The following is an 8,627-nucleotide window of genomic DNA, read 5'->3' as shown; positions in this document are numbered from 1 at the left end:
TGGTATTCAGTGCGCTAGTGAAGTAGCATTAGCAAGACATAAATTTATTCACACAAGAAAAATTACCACCGCAGCTGTGTCTCGAGAATGTCTTCATTTTATCACACGACTAATTTCGGCGGCACATTATCGCCATCCTCAGGCCCCACCATTGCCAAAACAGTATTTGATTTCCTTTGCGCATTTACTCTGGGACCCTTGTTACTGGCGCACGTGGGCTAGCTTTCATCAGGAGTTTATACTCGACACCGTGTTGTCTACAATGCCAAATTGACTCCTGATGAAAGCTAGTAACAACGATCCCACAGCAAATGCGCCACGGAAATCAAATACTCGTTTGGCATTGATGGGGCCTGAAGATGGCGGAAATGCGCCTCCGAGATTAGTCATATGATAGAATAAAGAAATTCTCAAGATACAGCTGCGGTAGTACTTTTACTCATATATATCATCGGCTGAAGTCCTTCGTCCATGCGATAAGATGGACATCCATAAATTTTACATTTATTCGTTTTAAGTGTTTCAGTTGAATAACTTTCTTCACAGCCTACGTGAGAGCAATTTAAACAGCACACAGTCTTGGACAAACTGACTCGTCCAACTCAGGAAATTCTCAAGGAGGGTGTCTCCGTAACATCTCGCCAAATCGCTGCGCCGAGCAGGGTACGGGGTCGCAAGCGTAAGCAATGCAGCGGCGTCGACCACCAGGTCGTCGATTAGCGCACTGTTGTGAACATCGAAGGGGTGTGGTCGAGTAAACGCCAGGAGCTCAGCTCAGGACATATATGGTAGTGCGGAGCTACAATATGACCTCACCACCGAAGGTAATCTGTGGACGCCGGTGTCTGCTCACAGACGCAAGTCGGTTGCAGCAGCGTTTGGTGCATCTCCCGGATACAGGGACAGCTTGGAGTGTACCAAACACCGTCACTTCAGCTCTCAGCAAGCCAGAGATGTGAGTCACGAACATACGACATCAGCTCGTGATCTGTTGCCAGGTCAAAGTGACCATGTTCGGTAGACCCGACAGGCAGCAGTCTCGGAATTAGAAGTCATGTGGCGAACGGTAAGCAGTAAGTCACAGGGACGACTCCAGACGTAGTTCACGGTAACTGAATCACCTGCAGGCTTGGAAGCCTGAGTAATTATTTCTATCCTTCTGAGGCATTGACATTTTATCTTGCAGAATATTACGGCAAGTGTCCTTGTTTCCCGGGCTCATCAGAGTTCTTCGCCTTACTTGGGTGTCACAGCTGTGGCTTTCAGTGCTTCAGCTTAGTGCTTTTAATCCATATCTGTGGGATGATAGATATTGTTCGGGATAGTAGATGTTTTACGTGACACTAGGTTGCGCAGATTGACGTTATGATCCCTCCACAGTAAGGGAGCATAACGACTTCTTCTAGTTCGCGCGAGATGAAGCTGTAGCTTCTTGGGTGTGCCATATCTGTAGTAGTATCGATTGTCTACCTGTTTGTCATTCTGAATGATACATGGCACGTTCACCCAGTTAGCTGCAGAGAAGTTTAAGAAATTTCTGAGTTTGTACATGATATCTTTATTTGACACAACAAAACTGTCGAAAGTAATCAAGGACGTAAGGAATAATAAGGAAAACTTATGCGTGGCAGACACAGCATTCATTCAGTTAAAGATGATAAATGACACACTAACGCAAGATTAATTGTCTGTATATATTACTAAAGTGCTCTAAAGAAACTTACTGTGGGACAGTACTGCACACCTACTTCACTTCCTGCACTGGGAAACGTAGTGGTAGTCATTTTATGCGTGTTTGCCTGTGCACGTATGTGTGTGTCACACACACACACACACACACACACACACACAGAGAGAGAGAGAGAGAGAGAGAGAGAGTATGTGTGTGTGTGTGTGTGTGTGTGTGTGTGTGTGGTGTGTGTGTGTTTTATAACAAAGTAAACGGCGCATGCTATTCAATATTCTAAGAAAATTTACGGGTAGTGTGGCAGTGTTGCCTGCAACCTACTTTCTAAGCCGCTGTAATTAACGTTCAGTCTCGTGAAACACAATTGAACTGATTGTTAACGATGGTGGATGGAATTGGTCCCTTTCTCCACCCAGTTCTACCTACGTACTTTCGCATCATAGTAGTTTGACAGACTGTGTAATTTGGGACATTACTCTCTATAACATTTCCTACACCGATGATCGTACAATATTGAACAACTTAATATATATACTTCTAAGTTACTTTAACGACAGGGGCTCCAGCACTTATAATATTCGCCATATATGAAGAAAATTTATGTTTTACCACCTATTTTTAAAGAGCATTTATGTTCATATTCAAAATTCCTTAATTCGTTAAGTGTAGAAAATGACTTAACCCGTATTGCCCTTATTATGTGCAGCCTTACGTAAAATTAGAGTGATCAATTGTGGTAAATCGTAAAGAGCTGAACCTGAGACTTAAGTTCTCTGTGACAGGAAGAATTTAATACTGAATAAAAGCGCATTTTGGTGGTTACTTTAATTCTATGTCTTTAAGTGCCCCGCTGTAATGTCGTTTTCATCTATTCAAATGTAGAATCAAATCATACATGAGGTACTTGCAATTCAGTATACCGAAAGATGTACAAGTATGGCGCAAGTAACCTTCATAAACCTCTTATGAGTGATCCTGCCATCATTTGAGTGCAATATTTTTTACTTTATTGTTATACGAGCCAGATATTGGCCTCAGACCATTCTCAAGTACAAAAACTTATTTGTTGCCAGAATGAGATTTTCACTCTGCAGCGGAGTGTGCGCTGATATGAAACTTCCTGGCAGATTAAAACTGTGTGCCCGACCGAGACTCGAACTCGGGACCTTTGCCTTTTGCGGGCAAGTGCTCTACCAACTGAGCTACCGAAGCACGACTCACGCCCGGTACGCACAGCTTTACTTCTGCCAGTACCCCGTCTCCTACCTTCCAAACTTTACAGAAGCTCTCCTGCGAAACTTGCAGAACTAGCACTCCTAGCTCATTTGGTAGAGCATTTGCCCGCAAAAGGCAAAGGTCCCGAGTTCGAGTCTCGGTCGGGCACACAGTTTTAATCTGCCAGGAAGTAACTTATTTGTTCTTCAAAATAGCTTAAGAATGAAATCTGGATCGTATAACAACAACACAAATTATTACAGACAGCATTAGTCAAAAAATTTGCCGTTACTGTGGCTCCTTCAAAATAAAAATTAATGGTTTATAAATGTAATTGAAGTAGAACTGATGAGAATTAAAATTCTACAGTGTGCACATACAGTCTGTGCAAACTATGATTTTAGCGACTTCTTCGACTTTCTGAGGTCACAAACAAGTGGATGTCTACTTCCTTTGCTCTGCCTCCTGCTCTCCATATACTCGAGTTTCTATGATTACTGAATTAAATAACCTATAGCTACCATCCACTGCAGTATTCTCTCTGATAAAAGATTCTTTCACTATTAAATCCATTTAAAGCGGCAGGTTAGCGTGAAAAAAAATTAAGAGGGATGAAGACGGAGATGAGAAGTTAAGTCATGACAAACAGTTTTGGGATCTGAAGTGACTTGGAAGATCTTGTTTATAAGTGAAGAGTACTAACGAAGGACTATGTAATACGTAAGTTAAAATGGGCATCTAAGACTTCATGTCTTCAGGCAACACTCCACAAAGTCAAATGTCTACATAGAGGGTGAACATGGCGCCAGAATGAAGTGTAGGCTTCCGCGTGGCATCCTGCTCACATTGTCTGTTGTCACAGTATAGCCTAAGTCAGAAGATTGCTATTGGCAGAGTAAGTCACCAGCGTATACAGTAAACCAAAATTTCCATGGCTGGGCTTTGGCGGATTTGTACTAGTCCAACGATAACTTCCGGTGAATGGTCACTGCATTACAATTACAGGCAGGGGCATGTCTCGCCAACGCAAGGACAGCTTTGCAACGAGGGTGGGGGGAGAAACACAAGTTGAAAACTGTTTGTCATCATCATAGCCTTTGGCCTGTTCCGCCTCAGAACTGTTCAGGCCATTCTGCCCTGCGTTAAATTTTCTTTGGAGTTGTAGCAATAAAGGCCGGCTGGTGTGGTCGAGCGGTTCTAGACGCTTCAGTCTGGAATCGCGCGACCGCTACGGTCGCAGGTTCGAATCCTGCCTCGGGCATGGATGTGTGTGCTGTCCTTAGGTCAGTTAGGTTTAAGTAGTTCTACGTTCTAGGGGATTGGTTACCTCAGCTGTTAATCCCATAGTGGTCAGAGGCATTTGCACCATTTTTGTAGCAGTAAAAGAATGTTTGTGAATTATGGAAACGACCTAAACGCATTGTTGAAAATGGAGTTGATTAATTTCCCATGGGCTGTGGAATTGAACTTCAGAATACAATATGAGCAAAATCGACACCCTTCGCCAGCATCGGTCTCTTATGTTAAGTGCCGCAAGACTTTACTCTGAGCTGACAAAAAGTCATGGGATACCGATATGCAGATATAAAGATAGAGGTAGCACCACATATACAATATATAAAATGTCAGTGCATTCGTGGAGCTGTCATATATAATTACGAGATTCATGTGAAAGAGTTTCTGATGTAATTATGGCCGCAAGACGGAAATCCACGAACTCTGAACGCGGAATATTACTTGCAGCTACATACCTGGGACATTCTGTTTGGGAAACCGTTAGGGGATTCAGTATTCTGAAGCCCCTGACGAGGGTGTGCCGATAATACCAGAATTTAGGCATTACCTCTCATCACGGACAATGCAGTGGCCGACGGCTTTCAATTAAACACAGAGAGCAGCGATGTTTGCGCAGAATTGTCAGTGCTAACAGAGAAGCAAAACTGCGTGAAGAAATCGCTGAAATCAATTTGGAACGTACGGTCAACATATCCCTTAGAAATGCTACGAAGGTGTGGGTTAATGTACTATGGTAGCAGACGACAGATGCGAGTGCCTTTGTTAACAGCACGACATCACTTGCATTGCCTGTCCTGGGCTCATGATCATATTGATTGGACCCTAGACGACTGGAATACCTTGTGAAGCCTGGTCAGTTGAATGCCGATTTCAGTTGGTTAGAGCTGATGGTAGGGTCCGAGTGTGGCGCAGACTCCACCAAGGTATGGAACAAAGTTGTCGAGAAGGCTATATACAAATTGATAAGCTGGTGGTGGCTCCATTATGGCGCTGGTACATTTTACATGGAATGAACTGTGAGCAGTGGCTGCCTCATGTTATGCATTGGATTAAACATTGATCCATTAATACACTAACAGAATAGGTCTAGAAGTCAGCTAACCTTAACACCACGACACTAACGACAACATAGCATACCTTTGCTACCTTATACTCGACCACATAACACATGAAGTTGTTTTGGAGATCGCATTCCAGTCTCCGAATTTGTCCATTCACTCTGGCACCTCTCTCCATCGGCTTACCTCTCCATTCACTTTACCGATTATTCATCCTGCTAAATATCAACTTACAATTGCGACATTTCATCTAAGAACAAAAAATACACAGATTATTCATCCTGCAAAATAACTGTACACCTCCTTAGTACCGTTTTGATTAGTTATACTGGTACCAGGCTTCAACAACAACAACAAAAGTAATTTTTTTCATATTGAAAATGTTGTGGTAGGAATTAGATTTACACTTATATTACATCTTACGTCAGTATTCGACAACGTTCACCATCTGGATCTCATACTCCCTTTATGTCCCTTCACGCTGTGCAGTTGTCCTCATCTCTTCATTCGTATTTCGGCTCTCCGTCCGTCCATTACTCCATCATTTCCTGGTCTTCCTTCGCCATTCGCATCAATCTCGATTGCAGCATACACAGGCCTTGTGTAACATACATCTAAGACATCTCCACATTATTCAATTCTACTCACCTTTAATTACCACTGTTTCATCACGTCGAATCTCTCTTTATTAATCACATTGCTTCACGTCGCTTCTCTCCTTAAATATCACCTTTATCCACTACTATTTATCACGTCGCTTCTCTCTCTATCTACCATCTTTATCCACTCATTAATCATCACGTCGTTTCTGCTTGATCCTTATTCATATGACAAAGAATACGTACATACACCACTCTGTCGACTCCTGTTCATGACTCATTCTACCAGTCTATTCCGTCATACTTCCTGACATCCCGCCTGAAAATTCTTATGTTCGATTTGACCCTGCCCAACGTTACACACCACAAATAAATACACTGACTATCTATCATAACTTGCCTACTTTCGATCTATCCTTAACTTTTCCATAATTTGATCTTAGAAATGTGATGAAGCCCACACGATTGTTTTCCCTTGATCGTCTCAATCAGTACAGCATTCTCATGGACAATCCGCCTCACTCTGAATGCTCCACTATACACAGTAAAGAATTTGCTAGTTAGGAATCTGTGCTTACATGAAAATTAAATAAATGTGTGCAGAGAATATACAAGCTGGGAGAAATGGGACAGCCCAAGTGTTAGAAACTTTGGTGCTAGTGGCCTCTTTCTCTAACAGCAGATTCCGAACAACCATACGCAGCACCTCATTATAACTGTCACCACGTCAGTGACATACTATAGATCAGATGGCATCAAATTTAAAAACTTCGATCACATTGCTTGTGTTATCTGTAACAGCAGTGTAAATGTACCCCATGCCATACAGATCACAATGTTGACTTTTTTTACATTAGGTGTTAAGTACCTGCAATAGTCAAATCGCACTAATTAAACTGGACTCATTGGCATTATTACATAACATTTTTTAGCAACTGGTTTGTTTTGATGAAACAGTCCTTTTACTTTTGTGTTCGAAATAAAAATTTGCAAATTTTGCTCTGAGAGACCACCCTAACAGATGCCATTACTGGTGTTTTATTCTCTGATCAGAAGTATGGTATTTGCACTCCTACATATCAGTAGAGTATGTCTGCTACATAGACAATTTTCAATGCCAGCGGCATGTGTTTTAAGGCAAGATGCTAAGGGCTGATATGTTGGATTAGTTTCTCCTATCCTTCAATCCATTATGACAAGAATGAAATGACAGGATTCCATGCTCTCCTGTCATTCTGATAGTTTCTGCCGTTCCTATCCTCGACACTGTCTGACCTATGAGTCGTGTCTCCGTTCACGATGTTGCTCTCGTTACCCAGTTCCTGTAACAAGTGCTGAAATGACGCGGAATCGTCTAAGCCTCTGCCTGCTATCACTATAGCTCTGCGAAATCTCACTGGCAACTTCGTTATACAGATCCTAATGAGCACCCCAGTTTCGTATGGCACATCCAAACACCTATTTCGTCTCAGCATTTCCTGATAGCACGCCACTGGATCTCTTATACCACCTTCGTTACAATTAGGCATCATCAATATACTTTGCTTAACCTGGTCCTGCTTACTTTTCGACCAGAATTCATTTAAAACCTTGTCACAAAATGTCTTGTAGCTACTACAGTCTTTAATAACTTCCTGCATTTTCACTCTAGCCTCGTCCCTCAAATGGTTACACACAAACTTCATTTTGAGGAGCGGTCCCCACGATGAAGGTAATGAATCTTGGAATTGAGACAGCCACAGGCATGGATGTTGGTAATTATCAGGATCCGGAAAACAAGTGTACGTTTGTACTGACACGAAGTGCCTCCTACATTCTTCTTCCGCATTTATGTTTTCCGACCTTGGACTATACCCAGTTGGGTTGGCCACCTGTTTTATCCGACAAAACCGTTCTTCCAACTCTCTGAGTTCGTCTTCCTCTTTCTGCCTATTTTCGTTTTTTGAATTTATCTCACTCTCCCTCTGCAGTCTACCTGGTGGTGTTTCACCTTCGCTTCTGCACGCTAATTGCAACTCTGCTAGTTCTTCCCTATGTTTCCTATGTGTTTCTAATTGTGCCTCTTTAAACTGTAATAGTGATTGTATCTGCTCCTGGTCGGCATAAACCTCTCGCTGCGTACTGTCAGAGCCTGTTTCGCCTCTTATACTGATCTTTTCTACATCTGCGCTAATCGTATTCACTCTGACCACTACTTCCGCAACTTCATCCCTGTGTTTATTTAGCGCCACTTCCTGCCGGGTGACTTGAGCTTCCACGCTGTCTAACGCCCCTAACTTGTTTATCTGTAAGTAAGTCCTCCACTATCTCTTTGATTCGCTCACCCGGCAACACGTCCCTGTAATATCACTCTCTATTGCACTTATTCGTACCTCCAAATTATTGGCTTTTTCTTTCATGGCATCACATACTTGCTTCAACGCATCCAGATTCTTCTCCCGCCCATCTAACCGATTATTAACTGCGGACAGACGCTCATCGATAACTGTGTGTAGCTTCCTCATTGCCTCTTTATTTCCCTTATCCATTGCCTCCAATATTTCCTTATTTGCTTCCAATCTTTCCTTAGGCTCCCTATCTCTCTCATAATGTCTACCCATCACTTCCAATCCCTTAAGCCCGCCGCTTAAAGGATCACCTCGCCGCAGTCTGCTGACCAATTCAGCCCCTCCCGAATGTTTGCCGTTCTCGCTCATTAACCCAAGGTCGACACCTACTTCCTGCTGCACTGCTACGTTCACCACAGAATCACAATTCTCCATAGTGACTACA

The 8,627-nt window shown here is 42.7% G+C and overlaps 1 non-coding gene across 1 annotated transcript; it reads right to left on the bottom strand.

The window, feature by feature from the left end:
* Positions 1–2,825: 2,825 nt before the first annotated feature.
* Positions 2,826–2,900, bottom strand: Trnal-caa. The gene has a single exon. It is a non-coding gene; the product is annotated as a tRNA-Leu (tRNA).
* Positions 2,901–8,627: the final 5,727 nt, after the last annotated feature.

This window comes from Schistocerca americana, chromosome 1 (assembly GCF_021461395.2).
Source record: "Schistocerca americana isolate TAMUIC-IGC-003095 chromosome 1, iqSchAmer2.1, whole genome shotgun sequence".
NCBI classification, from domain to species: domain Eukaryota; kingdom Metazoa; phylum Arthropoda; class Insecta; order Orthoptera; family Acrididae; genus Schistocerca; species Schistocerca americana.
Note: the sequence above shows the minus strand (reverse complement) of the source record. Positions and strands in the feature narration are given on the sequence as shown.